Here is an 8,477-nt window from a genome sequence, read left to right on the forward strand (position 1 = left end):
ACTCTGAAAGTCTACTCTGAAAGCGTTTGATATCAACCCTGACTCCTGGGAGGAATCTGCAGTAGACCGTGACAAATGGCGCGCTGCTGTGCACAAAGGCGCCAAGTTGTGCGAGGCCAACAGGACTGCTGCAGCTGTTCAGAAGAGGTAGGCCAGAAAGTCACGGGCAAACAAGCTCCCTGATAATGGTATGCCTGTCTTTGTCTGCCCTAACTGTCAGCGAACATTTCGTGCACATATTGGACTATTCAGCCATCTGCGCATTCACAGATAGATTCATGAGCATCCTCCCCCCCCACCCCACCACCACCCTCTCCCCATCCCCCAGCTGGATGACAACGATGGTCATCATCGATCTCGATGGACACACCACCAATCCTGGACAATGTTTCAGGCTCCTCAGTTTTGTCACTGCTGATGATATTTGTGTAATCCTGGACAATGTTTCAGGCTTTGATCTCCAGTCCGCTACTACCAATTCTTGATGTACCTGACGCTGTGCACTGTTTCCAGTTTCTTGCCATTGAATCTGACGTCAGAGCTGATGCAGAATGCGCTGCTTGCCTTGGTGTGGAGGTCCTCTATGAGGTTGGCGTTGATGTTGTACAATCTCATGATCGATCATACTGAAACAGCATGCCTGGTTGCCCTGTCAAACGCCTTATTGAGGTCCGCACAGACGAGGCCGTAGAGATCTTGTTGGAGGTATCTCCTGCACAGTATTCGGAGACTGAAGATCTGTTCCTGCTGTAGCATTGTGTCATGTTGTGTCCTGTCTGTTCCTGCTGTAGCACTGTGTCATGTTGTGTCCTGTCTGTTCCGGCTGTAGCATTGTGTCATGTTGTGAACTGTCTGTTCCGGCTGTAGCATTGTGCCATGTTGTGTCCTGTCTGTTCCGGCTGTAGCATTGTGCCATGTTGTGAACTGTCTGTTCCGGCTGTAGCATTGTGCCATGTTGTGAACTGTCTGTTCCAGCTTAGCATTGTGTCATGTTGTGAACTGTCTGTTCCTGCTGTAGCATTGTGCCATGTTGTGAACTGTCTGTTCCTGCTGTAGCATTGTGCCATGTTGTGAACTGTCTGTTCCTGCTGTAGCATTGTGTCATGTTGTGTCCTGTCTGTTCCGGCTGTAGCACTGTGTCATGTTGTGAACTGTCTGTTCCGGCTGTAGCACTGTGTCATGTTGTGAACTGTCTGTTCCTGCTGTAGCATTGTGCCATGTTGTGTCCTGTCTGTTCCGGCTGTAGCATTGTGCCATGTTGTGTCCTGTCTGTTCCGGCTGTAGCATTGTGCCATGTTGTGAACTGTCTGTTCCGGCTGTAGCATTGTGCCATGTTGTGAACTGTCTGTTCCAGCTTAGCATTGTGTCATGTTGTGAACTGTCTGTTCCGGCTGTAGCATTGTGCCATGTTGTGAACTGTCTGTTCCGGCTGTAGCATTGTGCCATGTTGTGTCCTGTCTGTTCCGGCTGTAGCATTGTGCCATGTTGTGAACTGTCTGTTCCGGCTGTAGCATTGTGCCATGTTGTGAACTGTCTGTTCCGGCTGTAGCATTGTGCCATGTTGTGAACTGTCTGTTCCGGCTGTAGCATTGTGCCATGTTGTGAACTGTCTGTTCCGGCTGTAGCATTGTGCCATGTTGTGAACTGTCTGTTCCTGCTGTAGCATTGTGCCATGTTGTGAACTGTCTGTTCCGGCTGTAGCATTGTGCCATGTTGTGAACTGTCTGTTCCGGCTGTAGCATTGTGCCATGTTGTGAACTGTCTGTTCCGGCTGTAGCATTGTGCCATGTTGTGAACTGTCTGTTCCGGCTGTAGCATTGTGTCATGTTGTGAACTGTCTGTTCCGGCTGTAGCATTGTGCCATGTTGTGAACTGTCTGTTCCGGCTGTAGCATTGTGCCATGTTGTGTCCTGTCTGTTCCGGCTGTAGCATTGTGCCATGTTGTGAACTGTCTGTTCCGGCTGTAGCATTGTGCCATGTTGTGAACTGTCTGTTCCGGCTGTAGCATTGTGCCATGTTGTGAACTGTCTGTTCCGGCTGTAGCATTGTGCCATGTTGTGAACTGTCTGTTCCGGCTGTAGCATTGTGCCATGTTGTGAACTGTCTGTTCCTGCTGTAGCATTGTGCCATGTTGTGAACTGTCTGTTCCGGCTGTAGCATTGTGCCATGTTGTGAACTGTCTGTTCCGGCTGTAGCATTGTGCCATGTTGTGAACTGTCTGTTCCGGCTGTAGCATTGTGCCATGTTGTGAACTGTCTGTTCCGGCTGTAGCATTGTGCCATGTTGTGAACTGTCTGTTCCTGCTGTAGCATTGTGCCATGTTGTGAACTGTCTGTTCCGGCTGTAGCATTGTGCCATGTTGTGAACTGTCTGTTCCGGCTGTAGCATTGTGCCATGTTGTGAACTGTCTGTTCCGGCTGTAGCACTGTGCCATGTTGTGAACTGTCTGTTCTGGCTGTAGCATTGTGCCATTTTGTGAACTGTCTGTTCTGGCTGTAGGACTGTGTCATGTTGTGAACTGTCTGTTCTGGCTGTAGCATTGTGCCATTTTGTGAACTGTCTGTTCCGGCTGTAGCACTGTGCCATGTTGTGAACTGTCTGTTCTGGCTGTAGCATTGTGTCATGTTGTGAACTGTCTGTTCCGGCTGTAGCACTGTGTCATGTTGTGAACTGTCTGTTCCTGCTGTAGCATTGTGCCATGTTGTGAACTGTCTGTTCCGGCTGTAGCATTGTGCCATTTTGTGAACTGTCTGTTCTGGCTGTAGGACTGTGTCATGTTGTGTCCTGTCTGTTCCGGCTGTAGCATTGTGCCATGTTGTGTCCTGTCTGTTCTGGCTGTAGGACTGTGTCATGTTGTGTCCTGTCTGTTCCGGCTGTAGCATTGTGCCATGTTGTGTCCTGTCTGTTCTGGCTGTAGGACTGTGTCCGGCTGTAACATTGTGTCATGTTGTGAACTGTCTGTTCCGGCTGTAGCATTGTGTCATGTTGTGTCCTGTCTGTTCCGGCTGTAGCGTTGTGCCATGTGTCATGTTGTGTCCTGTCTGTTCCTGCTGTAGCACTGTGTCATGTTGTGAACTGTCTGTTCCGGCTGTAGCATTGTGCCATGTTGTGAACTGTCTGTTCCGGCTGTAGCATTGTGTCATGTTGTGAACTGTCTGTTCCGGCTGTAGCATTGTGCCATGTTGTGTCCTGTCTGTTCCGGCTGTAGCACTGTGCCATGTTGTGAACTGTCTGTTCCGGCTGTAGTATTGTGCCATGTGCCATGTTGTGTCCTGTCTGTTCCGGCTGTAGAACTGTGTCATGTTGTGAACTGTCTGTTCCGGCTGTAGCCCTGTGTCATGTGCCATGTTGTGAACTGTCTGCTCCGCACCAGTCATCGTTTCTGCCTGTGGCTTCAGTCTGTTGCACTACATTACGTACATGATGACCCTGCTTGAATGGGAGATTAAGCTGAACGGGTGGTAGTTGATGCACAGCTGTAAGAAAATGATGCAGATCTACTGTTCTCTTTCACAGTCCATAATCATTTAATGACACGCCTATTTTTTGTTGTTATTGATTGTTACTATGCGTATTGTAGGAGTACCTATAACCATTATACGCTGTACGAAGATCTTGACGCTGTTAGCATTACAACTGACTTTTTGTATTGTAGATATTTACCGGGCATAAAAAAGATGCACAATCTGCACTGTCCAGCGTTCTTGTGAAACGTTTTCTGCTGACTGAAAAGGAGAGGCCAACATGCCGTTCCCTGGGCCAGTTTAGCGCGGCTTGTGGCGTGTTGGTCCCAGTGTGTCACAGGTCAGGTATCAGCCAACCACGCGGCTTGGGGCGTGTTGGTCCCAGTGTGTCACAGGTCAGGTATCAGCCAACCAAACTGTAAGTCATCCTACAAGAGTTTTGCCATTTATTCACCAACGCTCACTTTAGCCCATGGATTTTCTGACTCAACATAAACATTCTCCACGCTGCTTTCAATGCAAAAAGGGGCCAGCTAGCCCCGGTCTCCCCTATGCAGACACAGGTACACCACTACAACAAAATCGAATGCACACGCACACGCAAATACGCTTCCATTTGCGCGGACAAGAATATCGACAGACACTGAGACAGTCTGGCATACGAGCAGACAAATCGATCCAGACGAACAGAATAACCAACCTGTGTTTGTTACGAGGTTGCAAGGTGTGATTTTGTGCCACATAATCTCCAAGGGAAACGTCTTCATATCGAACTGGAATTTGGTTGGTGATTCGAAACCTGTTCATAAAAATAGAATTAAAAAAAAGATCCAGCTATAGTCAATTGTCTTCTTCTTTTGTCCATGTTTGTCTGGTACTCAATGGTATTGCTTCGACACAAGGCCCGTTAATGTAAATGAACCCCCGCACTGTCCACCCCCATCCCACACCCGCACCCACACACACTCACTTCCCCGACCCCTTTCTTCCTTCCACGTGACACCACAACATGGCGGAAACAAGGAGCTGGTAGCTCTCGACCAGCTTGTACCGACTACCCACTCCCCACCTCCCCCCTCCCCCTCGCCTCCTTTACCATTCCCTTCACACCACAACATTGCTTGTACTGACTCCCCCCCCCCCTTCACACCACAACACTGCTTGTACTGACTCCCCCCCCCCCTTCACACCACAGCATTGCTTGTACTGACTCCCCCCCCCCCTTCACACCACAGCACTGTTTGTACTGACCCCCCCCCCCCTTCACACCACAACATTGCTTGTACTGACTGACCCCCACCCTTCACACCACAACATTGCTTGTACTGACTCTCCTCCCCCCCCCTTCACACCACAACATTGATTGTACTGACCCCCCCCCCCCCTTCACACCACAACATTGATTATACTGACTCCCCCCCCCCCCCCTTCACACCACAACATTGATTATACTGACTCCCCCCCCCCCCCTTCACACCACAACATTGCTTGTACTGACTCCCCCCCCCCCCTTCACACCACAACATTGATTATACTGACTCCCCCCCCCCCCCTCCCCCTTCACACCACAACGTTGATTATACTGACTCCCCCCCCCCTTCACACCACAACATTGATTTTACACACAACCCCCCCCCTCCCCCCCCCCCCCTTCACACCACAACATTGATTTTACACACAACCCCCACCCCCACCCCTCTTTCCCTCTAATTACAACATGGTGGAAACAAGGGGAGTTGTTACGGCATAAATTGTAACCAAGCGCACGATTTTTGCAGGCGTTAATATGTGCCGAGGCTAACGGCACATTGGGTTACCAGTTGTCAGAGTAAAGAACTTTATGTGGAGATGATGATAGTGATTATAATGATTATGATTATCATGATCATCATCATAATGAACATACACAGGAGGGTGAGTGTGTGTCTAAGTGTCTGTGAGTATGTGTGAAACAAACTCTGTCTGTACACATAACAACGAAGGATAAAACCAACGAGTGTATGAGATGTGTGTTATAATGTAGTGTGCACAGACGTTCGTGTATGAATTGTGCAAATCGAGGTTGTACATGATGGTATTTACATAATTATGTGACTATATCAGTATTGTGGGGAAGGGGGTGGGGGAGAGTATCATGAGCTGATACCTAACGTTTACCACCCCACCGGCCGTCACCCGGGATGAGGAGCTGATACCTAACGTTTACCGGTACAAAGCCGAGTGTGTCAGCTGCTGCTTTGTACACAGCATCTCTAAAGGTGCTCCATACCTCTTCTACATCAGTCGATGCAGGAATTTCTTGGAGAGCTGCTTGGATTTGCTGCTGCAGCACGTCCTTGGTGATAGTGAGGCGGTGGATGTTCAGCTTCCTAGAGGGTTTCTGCCTGGCTGGTTGGAGCTTGCGTGCAAGTCTGATGTTCATCTTGCTGCATACCAGGCGATGGTCCGACCAACAGACTGCTCCTCTCATGCAGCATGTAATGTAAACATCACCTCTGTCCCTCTGCCGGACAATCACATTGCTTGCAGCGGGGGTGCACCCATGTGTTCTTGTACTTGTCCGCTTGTTGGAAGAGGGTGTTGGTGATGGCCTGTCCATGCTGCGCGCAGAGCGAGAGCAAAAGCAGTCCGTTGGAGTTGCACTTGCCAGTGCCGTGATGTCCTAGGACTTTTGGCCACGAGGAGAAGTCCACGCCGACACGGGCATTGAAATCCCCAAGGATGACCAGCTTGTCCGTTTTGTCTACCGCTGAAATGGTGCAGCTAAGTGCACTTGGGTAAATATACCTACCTTTTTTTCAAGTATGAAACCACATGGTCACAGTTTTCATCACCCACGCTGAACTCGATACATCCAGCTTTTAACACTCTTGCAAAGAAAAATCAAACAGTCATCGCCAAAACCACACACACACACACACACACACACACACACACACATATATATATATATATATATATATATATATATATACACACACACACATATATATATATATATATATATATATATATATATATATACACACACACACACACACACACACATATATATATATATATATATATATATATATATATATATACACACACACACACACACTTTTTTTTCTAACATCTTCCGCTGTTCTCAATGTGACGGTTGGTATACTTCAGAGATAGAGGAGCGTGTTTTGGCTGCTGACACGACCTACACCAATATAGTTACATACATACACGCGCGCGCGCGCGCACGCACACACGCACGCACACACGAAACGCGCGTGCAGAAAGCTGAAACATGGGGGGTTGGGGGGAAGGTGCGGAGGGGGCGGGGCGTTTTCGGACGGGTGCTTTCGTGAAGTCAGGGGGGTGGGGGGGGACCGAAACAGCATGAGGGGGTGGGGGGGGGTATTCCTGAAAAGTCCCCCGGGGGACGATTTAGGACACTGACAAGTCCCCAGGGGGACCTACGGACGGGGAAGAGGAGGGGGGGGGGGGGCGGTTTGGGTCGTTACACTGGCTTTATTGTCGCAGGTTTGGCGACAATATAAGCCTGTCGACAATTTGATCCGAAACATCTGTTGCTTTGAGCCTGCTTGCATGGCCCCTCCGTGCTACCAACCACTACGTTGTGGAAAAAAGGTGATGGTGACCTTTGGACTGGTTTGTATTGACCTCCCTCCTGACGGCGGATGTAATGGAGCTGTTCCTTATGGGCTTCACACTTCAGACCATAGCCAATAGGTCGTTAATCTCCAACGAATCTTCTAAAGGGTTCTGGGCTTTCTCCATGGACTTTCTTTGCCTGGACTCTAGTCGCCACTTCCACTCCTTCCCACTACATTCTGTCAGGGGCAGCTTTCCTTTCAGACCTCACATTTCTTCGCTGAGTGAGAGAGAGCAACGCTTCTTCCCAGTGAGGGTTTACATCTCAAGTGGTGGAGGTGTCCAGGCCAAACTGACCCCTGGCGTCATTCAAGCTGTCTAGAGAGATCTTGACCAGCCTGCATCAAAAACGGCTTCTTGTATTTGTGGGAGCACGTGTTTGATCGTTTCTATCCCGCCAGGAAGGCAGTCATACTCCGAGTTCGGGGACACAGTTTTGAAATGCAGATAATTGCAAATCAGCGTCAAAAGAGTTAACACATGGCAAAGACAAAGACCGTACATAAAAAGCAAAAATTATCATGGAACATTCATGAAGTAAGACCTGTATGAAGAAGTCTCAAATGGTACAACTGATCACCCCTTCATCCTTACCTCTCCCCAATACTCATCCCCATGACACCCCTCACCCCACCCCCCCACCCCCCACTCAAAAAGAGGGGGAAAGAGTAACAAGAATATGGCGGCAGACAGTGAACAAAACCGTTCTCTGACACACAATAACCCCCCTCCCCTATCCCAACACACCTACACCCCTCAGCCTGACCAACACCCCCACCCCCTCACCCTGACCAACGCCTTGGATTCATGCCAAGGTCAGACATCAGCTCCTAAAACAACAACAACAATTATGTGGTGTGGCGTATATGGATCAGTCCGCACACTTTGACACCTCCTTGAAAGTGAAACTGATCATTCTTCCCACATCCTCCACCACGACAATAACAGCTGTAATACCCTCATCATAATATCTGTAACTATCATCATCATGATTTTTTTTTCTGTGGGATCTGTGTTCACCAGTTATTTTGAAGGGGTTAAAATGAGCGCATTATTCATCTATTGATATATTTGGGGGGGGGGGGGGGGGGGGTTAATCGTGTAATGTGTGTGGATGGTGTACACGTGGGAGATGAGAGATGGTTCAGGAATGAGGCCCGGTGCAGGGTGGTGCAATGAGAGAGACTGAGGATGAAGGATGACCTAGGAGAGTTTACGTGAGAAAAAGCCAAAGAACTGATATACTTTTGAAGGGTTATGTAATATTGTATATTTTGAAAGTGCTGTACTTGTCCAAATCTATGGTGTAAAATGCCACTACTGTAATATTCTACAATCTCATGCTATCCTTTCTCCCACGAGCCA

Source organism: Babylonia areolata, chromosome 33 (genome assembly GCF_041734735.1).
Source record: "Babylonia areolata isolate BAREFJ2019XMU chromosome 33, ASM4173473v1, whole genome shotgun sequence".
Classification (NCBI taxonomy): Eukaryota; Metazoa; Mollusca; class Gastropoda; order Neogastropoda; family Buccinidae; genus Babylonia; species Babylonia areolata.